Here is a 12,926-nt window from a genome sequence, read left to right on the forward strand (position 1 = left end):
AATAATGCATATACAAAATATTTATTAATCATGGTTTTTAAAGGCAACAATTTAAAAAGTGGGCAAAATTATGGTCAAGTAATTTTAAAAAAGAAAATATGGAAAATGGTGTTTAGCAAATATTCAATATATATTCAGTATATTCAATAACTCTCCTTCCCTCCCAAGGCTAAGAAGCAAGAATGAATAACACAAAACTCTGGAACGGGATCCAGATGAACAACAATCTACTCAGAGAATGTACATGGCAGTGAAGTGAAGTAAGGTCCAGACTCCTCCATGAACTGCTTCACTGTGAAGCAGATCACAGTGAAGTGTTTCCAAAAGCTACATGCACAATGTTCCACTTAACCAGGAGTTCTATCCCCTCTAAATGCACGAAAGCACGGGAGGTATGCTGGGGTTTACAATAAGTCATGAAACATAGTGTCACTATTTATTTATTTTGGTTTTTGAGCCACACCTAGAGGTGCTCAGGGGTTAATCTAAGCTTTGCACTCAGAAATTATTCATGGCAGTGCTCGGGGGACCATCTAAAATGTCCGGGATCAAACCTGGGTTGGCCTCGAGTAAGGGCAAATGCCCTACTTGCTGTACTATAGTTCCAGACCCTTTGTGTCACTATGTAAAACCAAAAATTTGCTTTTAAATGCTTAAGTCGTGCATTGGAAATAAGCTACTAGAATTAAAGAAGAAAAAAACATTTGCTAGAATGTGCAAACTTACGAGTAATCAAGGATGTGAAAATGAACACAAGACCATTTCTTTTTTTTTATTTCGTTTTTAAAATTAATTCACTGTATGACTGTATCACTGTCATCCCATTGCTCATCGATTTGCTTGAGCAGGCACCAGTTACGTCTCCATTGTGAGACTTGTTGTTACTCTTTTTGGCATATTGAATATGCCACAGGTAGCTTGCCAGGCTCTGCCGTGTGGGCGGGATACTCCTGGTAGCTTGCCGGGCTCTCCCAGAGGGGGGCGGAGGAATCCAACTCAGGTCGGACACGTGCAAGGCAAACACCCTACCCGCTGGGCTAATTATTATTTTAAAAAATTGAGTCACCCTGAGATTCACAGTTACAAAGTTGTTCATGATTGAGTTTCAGTCATGCAATATTCCAACACCCGTCCCTTCACCTGTGTACATTTCCCACCACCAACACAAGACCATATCTTAGTTTGTTAGAGGGACAAGATCCTACTGTGCCATGTCACGTCTGCACTCTACACTCACCCATACCTCAACACGGAACAATATTTGGTGATAGGATCTTTTAAAAAATGTAAGTAGGGGCTCCAGAGTCTGGATCGTGGCTTGAGTTTGAAACCCCGGTGTCTCCCACATGTGCTCTCACAGCCTGGCTGCTGTGGTCCCCAGTGAGAAGAAGCCAAAGCTTCAAATTTGAACGCAGTGGCTTCAAATACTCCAGGGCGAGTGTAAGACCAGGAGATTAATCCCTGGCCTGGGATCCTCTATGGGGGACACATGCAATCAACTGAAAGGAGACATTGAAGATGTGTCTTAATCCATATGACTTGTAGTGTCCTTTCGAGGAAAGGACAGTGAAACTCACACAGCCCTAGGTGGACTCTTCCCGCCCTCTGAAGGACCCTGCAGACCCTGTGAGCTAGCCTTGCAGCTGCCAGACTGTGAGACGGTCCTTCTGTGCTATTTAAACCCCTGCTGCCCCGACACCAGTCTGTGGGGCTCCCGTAGAGCCGCCCCCGCAGACTGACACATGCTTTCGAATCACCCACTCTAGTTATGTTACTGGTTTTTAGAAAGTTGGTAGAGTTACGTAAGTTAATGTGAGGATATGTGGTATATTCTCACATTACATGTACAACAATCAAGAAGTAGTATGTCTGGAAAATCAACATAGTCTATATTCTGATTATTTGCTTGCATTGGGGATCTGAGAGGTAAGACAGAGAGCAAGGCACTTGCATTGTTTGCTCTGCTACCAGCACCACATACGGTCCCCTGAGAACCCCCAGGAGTGGGTCCTGAGTCTAGAGCCTGGATTGCATAGCTACATGTCACTAGTAAAAACCCTCAAAAACAAAAGAAAAACTTCTTATAGGGGTCAGAGTGATAGTATAGAAGGTAGAGCGCTTGCCTTATACGTGGCCCACCTGGGTTTGATTCCCAGCACCACATATGATACCCTGATCACCGCCGGGAGGGATCCCTGAGCACCGCTGGATGTGACCTCGAAACAAACAAAGTTTGGTCTGTATTGGATCCCAGGAATTGCTCAGTGCCCGCCTTGCTAGTATGAGGCCTCAAGTTGGATCCCCAGCGCTGCCCACCTGCTGAGAGCACAGTCTTGGTAGCTGTGCAGCCACAGCAGGGTGTGATCTCTGGTGCACCACACTCAGACATGTGTGAACACGGCAACTGGTGTGTGTGACTACCAGAGAGCTCTACGGCTAAATGCGTGAGCACTGTGGGCAGGAGTGAGTCGGCTCTCCTCCCCCAGTAAGCACGAGTGTGAGCACCACAACTCCAGGGTCTGACCCTAGTGAGCACGTGTGCCAGCACCACAATGAAAGAAGTGTGACCTGTGGTCATCACAGCTACAACATCAAAGGAACAGAAAAGAAGAATAAAAAGTAAACTTCTTACTTGGCCTCTTAACTCCAGTGAGGGTGCTCTGATCGGAGTTCACGCGGCATTGTAAGACAGACATCACTACGGGTCACTGATCAGATGGAATGGCCCTGAAATATGCCATCGAAATGACCGTGGTCTTCATAACTTCATAACGATCACTTTATTTTCAGTGTTGGGCGAGGAAGAGGGTTGACCAGAGAGCTGGAGGGGGCCGGCTGGGGTTCCCGCTGCCGGGAGGGAGACGGCTCGCGCAGGGTGTTGGTGAACGGCTACTGAAGACACAAACGTTTCTCTGCAACCTGAACTGACAGGCCTCCCCTAGAGCTGCTGGGGCGCATCTGATAACAAATCGGGACATTCCAGCAGGGCCGAGCGCGGCACCACGCCCAGACGGCCTCTGAACGAGGCTGCACGCCACCGCTTGGGTTGAAAAGATCCAAGGGGGTTAAATCGATCCAGGACATTATGGCCTCAGTGTCAGTGGCGACGTCTCTGCTCTCCTGACCCAAAGGAGGCAGCGCCCTGACCTGCCCCAGCAATGATGCACTGAAACGATGGCTAGATTGGGGACAGCATGGGGACAGGTACGACTGTCCAAGGCAACTGCGTCCACGGTCCTTTTGGGCAACCTGGACCAACCACCAGCTACAGGCACTGCCACAGGGGTCTGCTGTGTGCAGCTGGCGCACACCAGGCCTCAGGGGGCCTGGTTGGGGGCTGAGTGGGGGTCACTAAAGCTGCCCCTAATGGTGCTGGGAGCCACCTGGTGCCAGGGATGGAACTCAGGGCTTCTGCAGGCCAGGTATGTTTCCCAGCGCCTTAGCTCTATCGCTGGCCCTGAGGTGAAGCCATCTAGATGGATCTCATTGAGAATATGGCATCATAGTAAAGCATGGCGGAGTGGTCAGTTTGGCTCTATCTCTGCTTTTTTAAAATTACTTTTCTTCTTTTTTTGGGCCACACCCAACTAGGTTCAGGGGTTACTCCTGGCTCTATACTTAGGGATCACTCCTGGCAGTACTCTGGGACTAGAGGGGCTGCTGGGACTCGTGCAAGGCAGGCACCCTACCCGCTGTCCCTGAGTTGGCCACTATCTCTGTGGTCCGGGCAGACGGAATAGCCAGGGCAAACTCTCTAAAGCAAAAGTGTTCAATGTGGGGAGGACCCACTTGGGTTGAAAGCCACATGCCGAAAGTAGACTCTAGACCGAACATGAGGGCCACTCAATACCTCTGTTGCAAACTACAACATCCAACAGGAGAGAGAACAAAAGGGAATGCCCTGCTGCAGAGGCAGGGCGGGGTGGTGGGGGTTGGGGTGGGGGTGGTGGGAGGGACACTGGGATCATTGGTGGAGGAGAGTGGGCACTGGTGGAGGGATGTAAACGAAATGCAAACATGAAAGTTCATAAGTTTGTAACTGTACTTCACGGTGATTCCTTAATAAAGATTAAAAAAAAATAAAGCAAAAGTGTTCCTGGAATGTTCTAGGAAGCCACCCCGGCTAGAGGCTCGTGAGAGGGAGAGAGAGGAGGAAGATGAGGTCGCGGGAGAAGGAGCCAGACCACAGTGTGTCTTGGTCGCCGTTGCAAAGCCTCCAGGCCTCCAACACAGGCAGGAAGCCAGAACAGCACAGTCGGACATCAGCTGGGAAAGACTGGCTGGAGTGGAGGGAGCAAGCCTCAGCAGGAGAGTCAGGCAGGAGTTTGTCTCAGAATTTGGACAAGGGAGGATGATGATGCGGTGGGGTCGAGGGCAGGGGTGGCCGGGGACCTGCTCTGTTCCTGCGAGAGGGAGTGATGTACCAACAGATATTCAGGGGCTCTGTGCCACCCGCTCGCAGGCTGAGGGCCCAGCCTCGTTGCAGCCCCGGCTTCTTGTGGGTAACTAATTCGTGGTCAGAGTCACCCTTGAGGGAGGGTTTATCCCATGGCAGGGGGGCTCCCAGAGCCCTGCATTTTCTCTCACCAGCCTGCAGCTACCGTGAAGGCTTAGGTAATGTGCTTGTACCACTTACAGGTGAGGAAGGTCAACACTCAAGGGCAGTGGGTCGCCCATACTCGCACAACCAGGCAGCGCCTTCCAACCCAGAGGATGTACGGGTGCAATGCAGGGCAGGACAGATGCTGAGCGAGGGAGATACTCAGGGGTTTGTCTGGGGAAGGGTGGGCACAGGAAGACAAAGCAGTGTGTGTGTGTGTGTGTGTGTGTGTGTGTGTGTGTGTGTGTGTGTGTGTGTGTGTAGTGGTGGTGGGAATCTCCAGTATAGGAAAGAGCGTGTGCAAGAGCTAACCACGGGAAGAGATGGAGAATTCTGGTGTTGGTACCCTCTGCATTCAAAGGCTGGGGAGATGGGATGAACCAGGAGTACAGGAAGAGCACAGAACTTTGGATTAACCAGTCTAGGAATCAGTAACGGAATTATAGTAGACTTATTCTTAAAGTTAAGAATAACTGGGGTCTCGTGTGACAAGAATATCAACTGAAAAAAGAGTGGATCTTGGAGTCAGAGAAGCAATGGCCATCCAAGGAGGAGCTTGCCAGGACCAGGAGAAGGCTCAAAGGGCTGGAGCAGAGAGGCACGGCGTGCCAGCCCTGGCTTCTGTCCCCAGCATCACACGGTCTCCTGAGCCCTGCTGGAAGTAGCCTCCAAGTATCATTTGGTGGAGCTCTCCCCCATCCCGCCAAAAAAAAAGAAAGAAAAAAATGTAGCTTGCAGAGGAGAAACTAAAGGCCTAGGTTCCATCATCTTTTGATCTAATACAAATTTTAAAACATTAGTTATGCCATGAGTTAACAGTGCAATCACAGCAGCAAGAAAAGTCCACTGCAACATGTCTCTCAGATGCCCCTAACCCCTTAAATTATATATATAAAATAACCTTTTATATTATAATATATAATTATGATGTATATTTATAAGTTATAATTATAGTTATAACATAATATATTATAATTTAAAAGTTTAGGGATAACCTTTTAGGTTGTACATAATTATAATATACATTATATAATATATTATAATCTAAAAGGTTAGGGGCATCTGAGAGAAAAAAGTAGTTCCAACATATATCAAGAGGGGACAGAGAGATAGTATAGCAAGTAGGGCACTTGCTTTGCTTGCAGTTGACTCAGATTCAGTCACCAGCACCTCATATGGTCCCCCAAGCCATGCCAGGGGTAATCCCTGAGCTCAGAGCCAGAGGTAAGCCCTGAGCACTGCCAGATATGGCCCAAAAATCAAAAAGAAAAGAAATGGAGCCACTGTGTCAGACAAGCCTAACTGAATCCTGCTCTATCATCTATTAGCTTTGACACAACATGAGTTATTTCATGTCTAAAACCTTCATGTATCTATTTTGCAAGATTGGCACGATAATGCCCATCTCATAAAATCATCACTCTCAACTGAGCTAATGCATACAAATCGCATACTTGATACTCTGTTCATTTGCAAAACTCAAATATCTCCACGATTGCATAATTGTTCTTATAAAAATGAACTTTTTATTATCTTACAAGTGAACCAATGATGGAGTCTTAAGGGATACAGCAATAGGAAAAAATTCAAATGTTTGAGTTTCATAAACAACTATCCTCTTCTGTCCAGAGCTTTCTGTTTAATTTGCTTCAAAATAATATGAGCGTTTCTTGGCATATGATCTCTGGAAGAATGCACTGAGTTTGATAGCAGAGTGGCACCCCCTAAATTATAGGGTGAGGGCTGGTGAGAACCATTGACAGTGCCCTGACTTTGAGTCAGACTATTTGAGATTAATCCGGGTCATGTAACTGATTGATCATTGGTGCTGTTGGGAATGAATTACTTGGTTTTCTTTCTCAAGGGAAATGTTGCCATAATTTTTTTTTGTGTGTGTGTGGGGGCACAGTTGGCTGTTTTCAGGACTTATTCCTGGCTTTGTGCTCAGGGGTCACTCCTGACAGTACTCCAGGGACCATATTCAGTGGCATGGTCAAACCCAGTTCAGCAGACTCCTTAACCGCTGTACTCTCTCTCAAGGACCATGAATTATTTTGTGACAGCTCAGCAAGGAAGAAAGTCTTCTTCAGAGTACCACAGTCGTGCCAGAGAGGTGCCACAGGGGTTAAAGCACTGATTTCATGCTGCCAACTTGGTCTGAGTCCCAGCACCAGATCTGGTCTTCCCCTCCCCATACACTACTGAAGGAGTACCACAAGCCACACCAAAACGAAACAACAAAAATGCCATAGTCATTGGGAAGGTGAAACTCCAAGCAATGCCACCCAAATTATTATTCATTTTAGTATATGATTATTTAAATTCCTCCCCCTTTGCTTCTTTGTTGCTGTTGTGCTGATGGGGTGGGGTTTGCACACGTGCCTGGCTATGGTGCTGGCACATTGCTAGCCAGGATGGCACATCAGGTCGCCATGCTGGCACATCAGCTTCTGTGCTCTCCGAGCTTGTGCTAATTGCCCCCATGCTCACTGAGGGGGGAGGGAGGGTGGTGAAACTCTCTGTGGAGACTCACACATCCTGGTTTTGTGCTGTCCAGGGTCACTGCTGTGCTCACACACACAGTGCTCACCAGGATTCTCTTTCTGGCTGCAGAGCTGGCATCTCTTTTCAGTCGCAGAGCTCCATAAGGTCATTCTCCGTTGCTGCCAGCTCTTAAGAAAAGAGCTGCCAGGAAAGGCCTCCAAATGCATGGCACTGGGGGCATCTGACCTTGTGACCATGTGCTTGCAATTGCACAGCCTGTACGCTTGCTCTCGCCACTCGGAGGAGAACGGGTGGGATGCAGACAGATGCCTCCAAAGAGTAGCAACAGAGTGTGTCGAATGCGGCAGAATCATGCCCTGTGTCAGCCCACATTCATACACCTAAGGAGCAGAACTCTACCCTTGGGGTCACCTGCTAGGCAGGTGAGTGAAAGTTCCAAGCACTCAGTGGTTCCAAACTCATATTGAGAAGACAGAGCTGTAGTACAGGGGGCAAGGCGATTGCCTTGCACACTCTCGAATCAGGTTCAATCCCCAGCCCAGGCTATGGTCCCCTGATCCCCACCAGGAGTGACATACTTAGAGTTAGTAACGCACTAACACCCAGGGGCCCAGTGGCAGAATAAACGCAATGATAGAAGCAGGAGAGGTGTGAGCTCTCCTTGCTCACAGGTGGCCCGTCTGTGTGCCCAGACAGTGTGTGTGGAACAGGTGTGGGGGACATGCGCACAGGGTGGAGGCTGCATGCGACACGAGCTCCAAGAGAAAGCTGTCTGAGAGGGCAGCAGAAAGGGAACACATAGGACTTGGCCAGGGGTTCTAGGCAGAAATACAGCCCTCCTCTAAAGGTTACCTGCATCACCGTCCCAAAGTGACATCTGTTGCTCTGAAGGACCCTCGTGAGTGTCACGGAGCCTCGAAATAAACCTGTAGATGGCCACTTCACATCTGTTTGCCACACTCCACCAGTGCTTTCGTGAGGTGATCAGCCTCTGCCCTCCTGACTCTAACTCCACCTGTACCCAAGCCTCCAGCGCAAAAGGGGCCCAAGATGGGAGCCACAGCGCAGTAGGGAGGGCATTTGCCATGCACGCTGAGACCTGATTCAATCCCCAGTAAGCCATAGGGCCTCCTGAGCCCTGTCAAGAGTGATTGATCCCTGAGGATAGAGCCAGGAATAAGAGTCCTGAGCACTGCTGTGTGTGATCCCAAACCAATAATTTTTTAAAAAGTGCTCAAGAATGCAATTTGGTTCATCAGTAGGGCTCCTCCTTCCTCTAAAACAAGCCAGCAAGGGGCTGGAGCATTAGCACAGCGGGTAGGGCGTTTGCCTTGCGTGCAGCCAACCCGGGTTCCTGGGTTCGATTCCCAGCATCCCATATGGTCCCCCAAGCACCGCCAGGGAGAATTCCTGAGTGCAGAGCCAGGAGTAACCCCTGTGCATCACCAGGTATGACCCCCCCCCAAAAAAAAAAAAGAACAAGCCAACAAACTAAGTCAAGGCCTTTCACTCCCCTTTGATGTTTCATGTGTCATCTCAAGCAATAAAAAGAGAAAGAGATTCTCCTGGGTTTTGCGGTATCCACAGTTCTCCAGAGAGAGGAGTTTGCCTGAGAGTCATACTGCAAAGTGATCGCGCTGAGAAAAGACCCGGGACTCTTGGGGTCACCGATGCTTATCAGATGAAGATTTCCAAATGGGACTGAGCAACCTGGGGAGACCCTTGTCCTAAGTCAGGGCACATTTCAGTTGATTTAGTTCAAGGTGCGGCCCCTGGCAGCATACTGGGTGACAATCCCTGCCACCTCCCTTCTCTGGAACTCTCTCACCACCACCAAGAAGCTCTGGGGTCGGCTTGGAAATTATAAGGCACGGAGGAAAGCCCACTTTCACAGGTCAGTGCTAAAATCAGAGACCTAGCCTTTTCGGGGGTGGGGGCGGTGCACATCAGGTGCACACCAGGTAATGCTTAGTTAGGGCTTACTCTTGGCTCTGCACTCAAGAATCACTCCTGGAGGACTCTGGCGACCAGGCTATGTGGTGCTGGGGATCAAACACAGGTTGGCCACCTGTAAGGCAAGTGCCACGCCTGCTGTACTATCTGATGGGTCAGTGTCCAAGTTGTCAGGGGTAAGTGAGAAAGAGCTGGACAGATTATCTTAGAAGCTTCTGTGCGGACAAGAAGCCTATACTCCTAGAACCAGAAATCTTTTGCTTTCCAGGTCCCATTTTCTGTGTTCTTCACTAGGAATTTTATGATGTTTTAGTCCTTGTTTAAAATGGAGAGATTTCAGCGATCACTCTTTGTGCTATGTCTGGGACTTCTTTATTGTAAAAACAATAGAGCTCAGTAAATGATGATTGGAGGGATCGCCTGGGTTGGGAGATGTGTGCTGAAAGTAGACCAAGGACCAAACACGATGACCTTTTAATATCTGTATCGCAAATCACAATGCCCCAAATAGAGAGAGAGTAAGAAAGACTGTACCTGCCACAGAGGCAGGGAGTGGGGAAGGGTGGAGGTGGCGGGTGGGACACTGGGAACAATGGTGGTGGAAAGTGTGCACTGGTGGAGGGATGGGTGTTCAAATGAAATGCAAGTTTGTAACTGTATCTCATAGTGATCCGATAAAACTTGTTTAATTAAAAAAAACAATGGTGCTCACTTGTTATTGTGGGAAGAGCCTCAGTGGAAATCAGTAGGCCTAGTTTGGCTTTTTTTGTTGTTGTTTTTTTGTGAGAGGTTTTGAGCTACACCCCGCAGTGCTCAGGGCTTATTCCTGCTTCTCCATTCACGGATCACTTCTGGTAGTGCTCGGGAGGACCAAATGGGGTGCCAAGGATTGAACCTAGGCCAGCCTCGCGCATGGCAAGTGACCGCTGTACTGTCTCCCCAGCCCTAGCAGACCTTCATCTGATTTTAGCATTTTCGCTGCATACCACTCAGAAATGCTTGACTTAATATTATTTTTTTTAAAAAAAACAACTAGTTCATAATGTAAATCTTATTTACAAATGTATATTATAGTTTAAAAAATCTAGAGATCAGCACACTGGGGAATCTTGGTGGATGACAAACATAATCAAGCAGAGAAATGAGATTTAATATGTTGGTGAGAGGAAACCAGAGGAGCAAAATTCTTAAGGAAGATTGAGAATGACTTAATATTTTTATAGTAAAGGAGAAGAAGCTTTTGAAGCCACTACCTCTGCAAAAAAATGCAGATGGCAGAACCTCTTGTGTAGGAAGAGATTTCAGTTAAGATGACACAGTAATGTCAGTTATATTTAAGGTTTCTGGCTTTTATGTTTATCTTAGTCAAACAAAGCTGTGTATTCAAGTAAAGAAACCAAAGGTCATTCTTTGGACAAGTCGGATTCTGGGATTGTCATGTCTTGGGAGAGTCATTTCAGCAGCAGCTGGTCTTACCTTGGCAGGTAAGAACGCGGTGCCAGGCATATTACGGACTGGGAGTCATTTTCGGACTCCAGAGTCATGTTTGCAATACAGAAAAAGGGTCTGCTGTAGAGGCAGGGGGTGGGGTGTGGTGGGGGTGGCAGGGGAATACTGGGGACATTGATGGTCATTGACAAAAATCCCTGATAGAGGGATTGCTGTTCAATCATTTTGTGACTGAAACTTAGTTGTGAAAGCTTTGTAACTATATCTCACAGTGATTCAATTAACCAATCAATCAATAAAAGAAGGCCCATCTGTGTTTGTGGACTGTAAGAATGTTCCATGCTGCCACTCTTACTCTTAAGGACTAAGAGCTGGAGAAAGATCCAACATTCCCAAGTCTCAAGAAATGTTCAGAGTCAGAAAAGACCTGGCTATGTGTGTGTGTGTGTGTGTGTGTGTGTGTGTGTGTGTGTGTGTGTGTGGTATATATATGGGTAAGTCTCTTGCCTTATTGACCCGGGTTTGATCTTTGGCACCCCACATGGTCCCTAAAGCTGGAGAAGGTTCACTTCTGGCTATGTGCTCAGGAATTACTCCTGGCAGTGCTCAGGGGACCATATATGGTTCTGGGGAGACAGAGCAAGTTCCCTACCTGCTGTACTATCTCTCCCGCTCTGCTGATTTGTTTTGTTTTGTTTTGTTTTGAGGCATCTCAGTGGTGCTCAGGGCTTCCTCCTGGCTCTGCACTCAGAGCTCACTCCTGGCACGGCTCAGAAGACTATATGTGGTGCCAGGGATCAAACTCAGGTTGGCTACGTATAAGGCTAGCACTCTACCCACTGTACTATTGCTCCAGCTCCTGAATCAGGGTTGGATGCATTGCAGGGCAAGTCCTTTTCCTGGCCCCAGGAAAGTAATTTTTGAGACTTCAGGTAGGGCAAAGGTAGCCAGTCCTGAGCAGGGATTGTAGCTCAGTGGTAATGTCATCACATGGATGAGCCCCAGGTTTGATCTCTGGCACTTCAGAAATATAGAGTAGTCAGTCTGATGGGAGCTTTAGAGTATGACAGGCTTCAAGGGAAGGTGGAAAGTATGAAGATAGAGGTTCAAGGATGTGACCTAAAGCATGTGACCCTTAGAGAGGGGCGTCACTATTTACCCTTCAGGTGAGAGTATGGAGTGTGGGACAGAGAAGTACTTAAATGGAGTGAGGGTTGAGGTGATGAGCAAAGATTAAGGATTTTGAACTGAAAGGTCATCAGCAAACTCAGTAAACACTGTGATTACCTGTAGGGTACAGGGCAGGGAAGACTGCCTGGAGGCCCTGGGGGCCAAGGAGTGTTTGTAGCAGCCCCAGGGTCAGGACTAAACAAGTCAATCAAGCAAAGACCCAGTAGAGATTATAGCATTGATTCATAGGGATTTTCCATTTTCCAAACACTTCTTGTTTGTTTGTTTTTGGGCCATGTTCTGTGCTCTTTCCTGGTTCTGATGAACACTTTTAAAGTGACTTGTGTACTCTGGGTACTGGGCTATGCCCCGGGGATTTCCAATCAAGTTAAGGACATGTGAAGAAATAAGTATAATTGCGACAATACTGTAAGTGTTGTAGTGGGGTGTAATGCTGTGTTATCAAGAAAAGTGAGCTGAGAAGACGGGTTTAAGCCTACGTATGGCAGAATAACTTGTAGTTGCTTTGTAGACTGTGCTCAGGAGCATGAAAAGAGATCATCTGTCTTTTGCATATAAAGGTAAAAGCTCGCATGGTGGGCTGGAGCAATATCACAGCAGTTGTGGTGTTTGCCTTGCATGCAGCTGACCTTCGTTTGATCCCTGTCATCCATATAGCCCCCTGAGCACCACCAGGAGTAATTTCTGAGTGCAGAGCCAGGAGTAACGTCTGAGCATTCCTGGGTGTGCCTCTGCTTCAAAAACAAATCTAATGTGGTGCATTCTAGGAATTTCCAAGAACTCCATGTGTCTGCAGTGGAGTATCCCTGACAGAGTAGGAGGGAATGACATTGCAGAGTTAACATGAAGACACAAGGGCTGGCGAGAGAGCTCAGTGAGAGAGAGCTGAATCCATGCTTGGCCTGCAGGAGGCCTGAGTTTTATTTCTAGCAGCACATGTTCCCCAGAAGACGACTGGTTGTGACCCCTGAGCACCGGATGTGCTTTCTCCTCCCTGAGAAGGACACAACTTTAAGGCGCATAGATGTTTACAGAACTTGGACTTGCTCTACAGACAACAAAAATCCAAAAGATTTCAAGCATGGCAGTGATATTACCAGCTTGTTGATTAGAAAAAGCATGCCAAGTACAAATAAGATCAAGAATGAGATCAATTTTGATGTGTAATTATATGCTATTCACAGAGGACACATCTTGACTCATTTAAAAATCTGGAAATCTTGACATT

The 12,926-nt window shown here is 47.6% G+C and overlaps 1 pseudogene; it reads right to left on the reverse strand.

The window, feature by feature from the left end:
* Window positions 1-3,221: 3,221 nt before the first annotated feature.
* Window positions 3,222-3,343, reverse strand: LOC129399212 (small nucleolar RNA SNORA70; annotated as a pseudogene).
* Between the last annotated feature and the right edge of the window lie 9,583 nt (window positions 3,344-12,926).

The sequence above is a fragment of the Sorex araneus genome, chromosome 10 (genome assembly GCF_027595985.1).
Source record: "Sorex araneus isolate mSorAra2 chromosome 10, mSorAra2.pri, whole genome shotgun sequence".
NCBI lineage: Eukaryota > Metazoa > Chordata > Mammalia > Eulipotyphla > Soricidae > Sorex > Sorex araneus.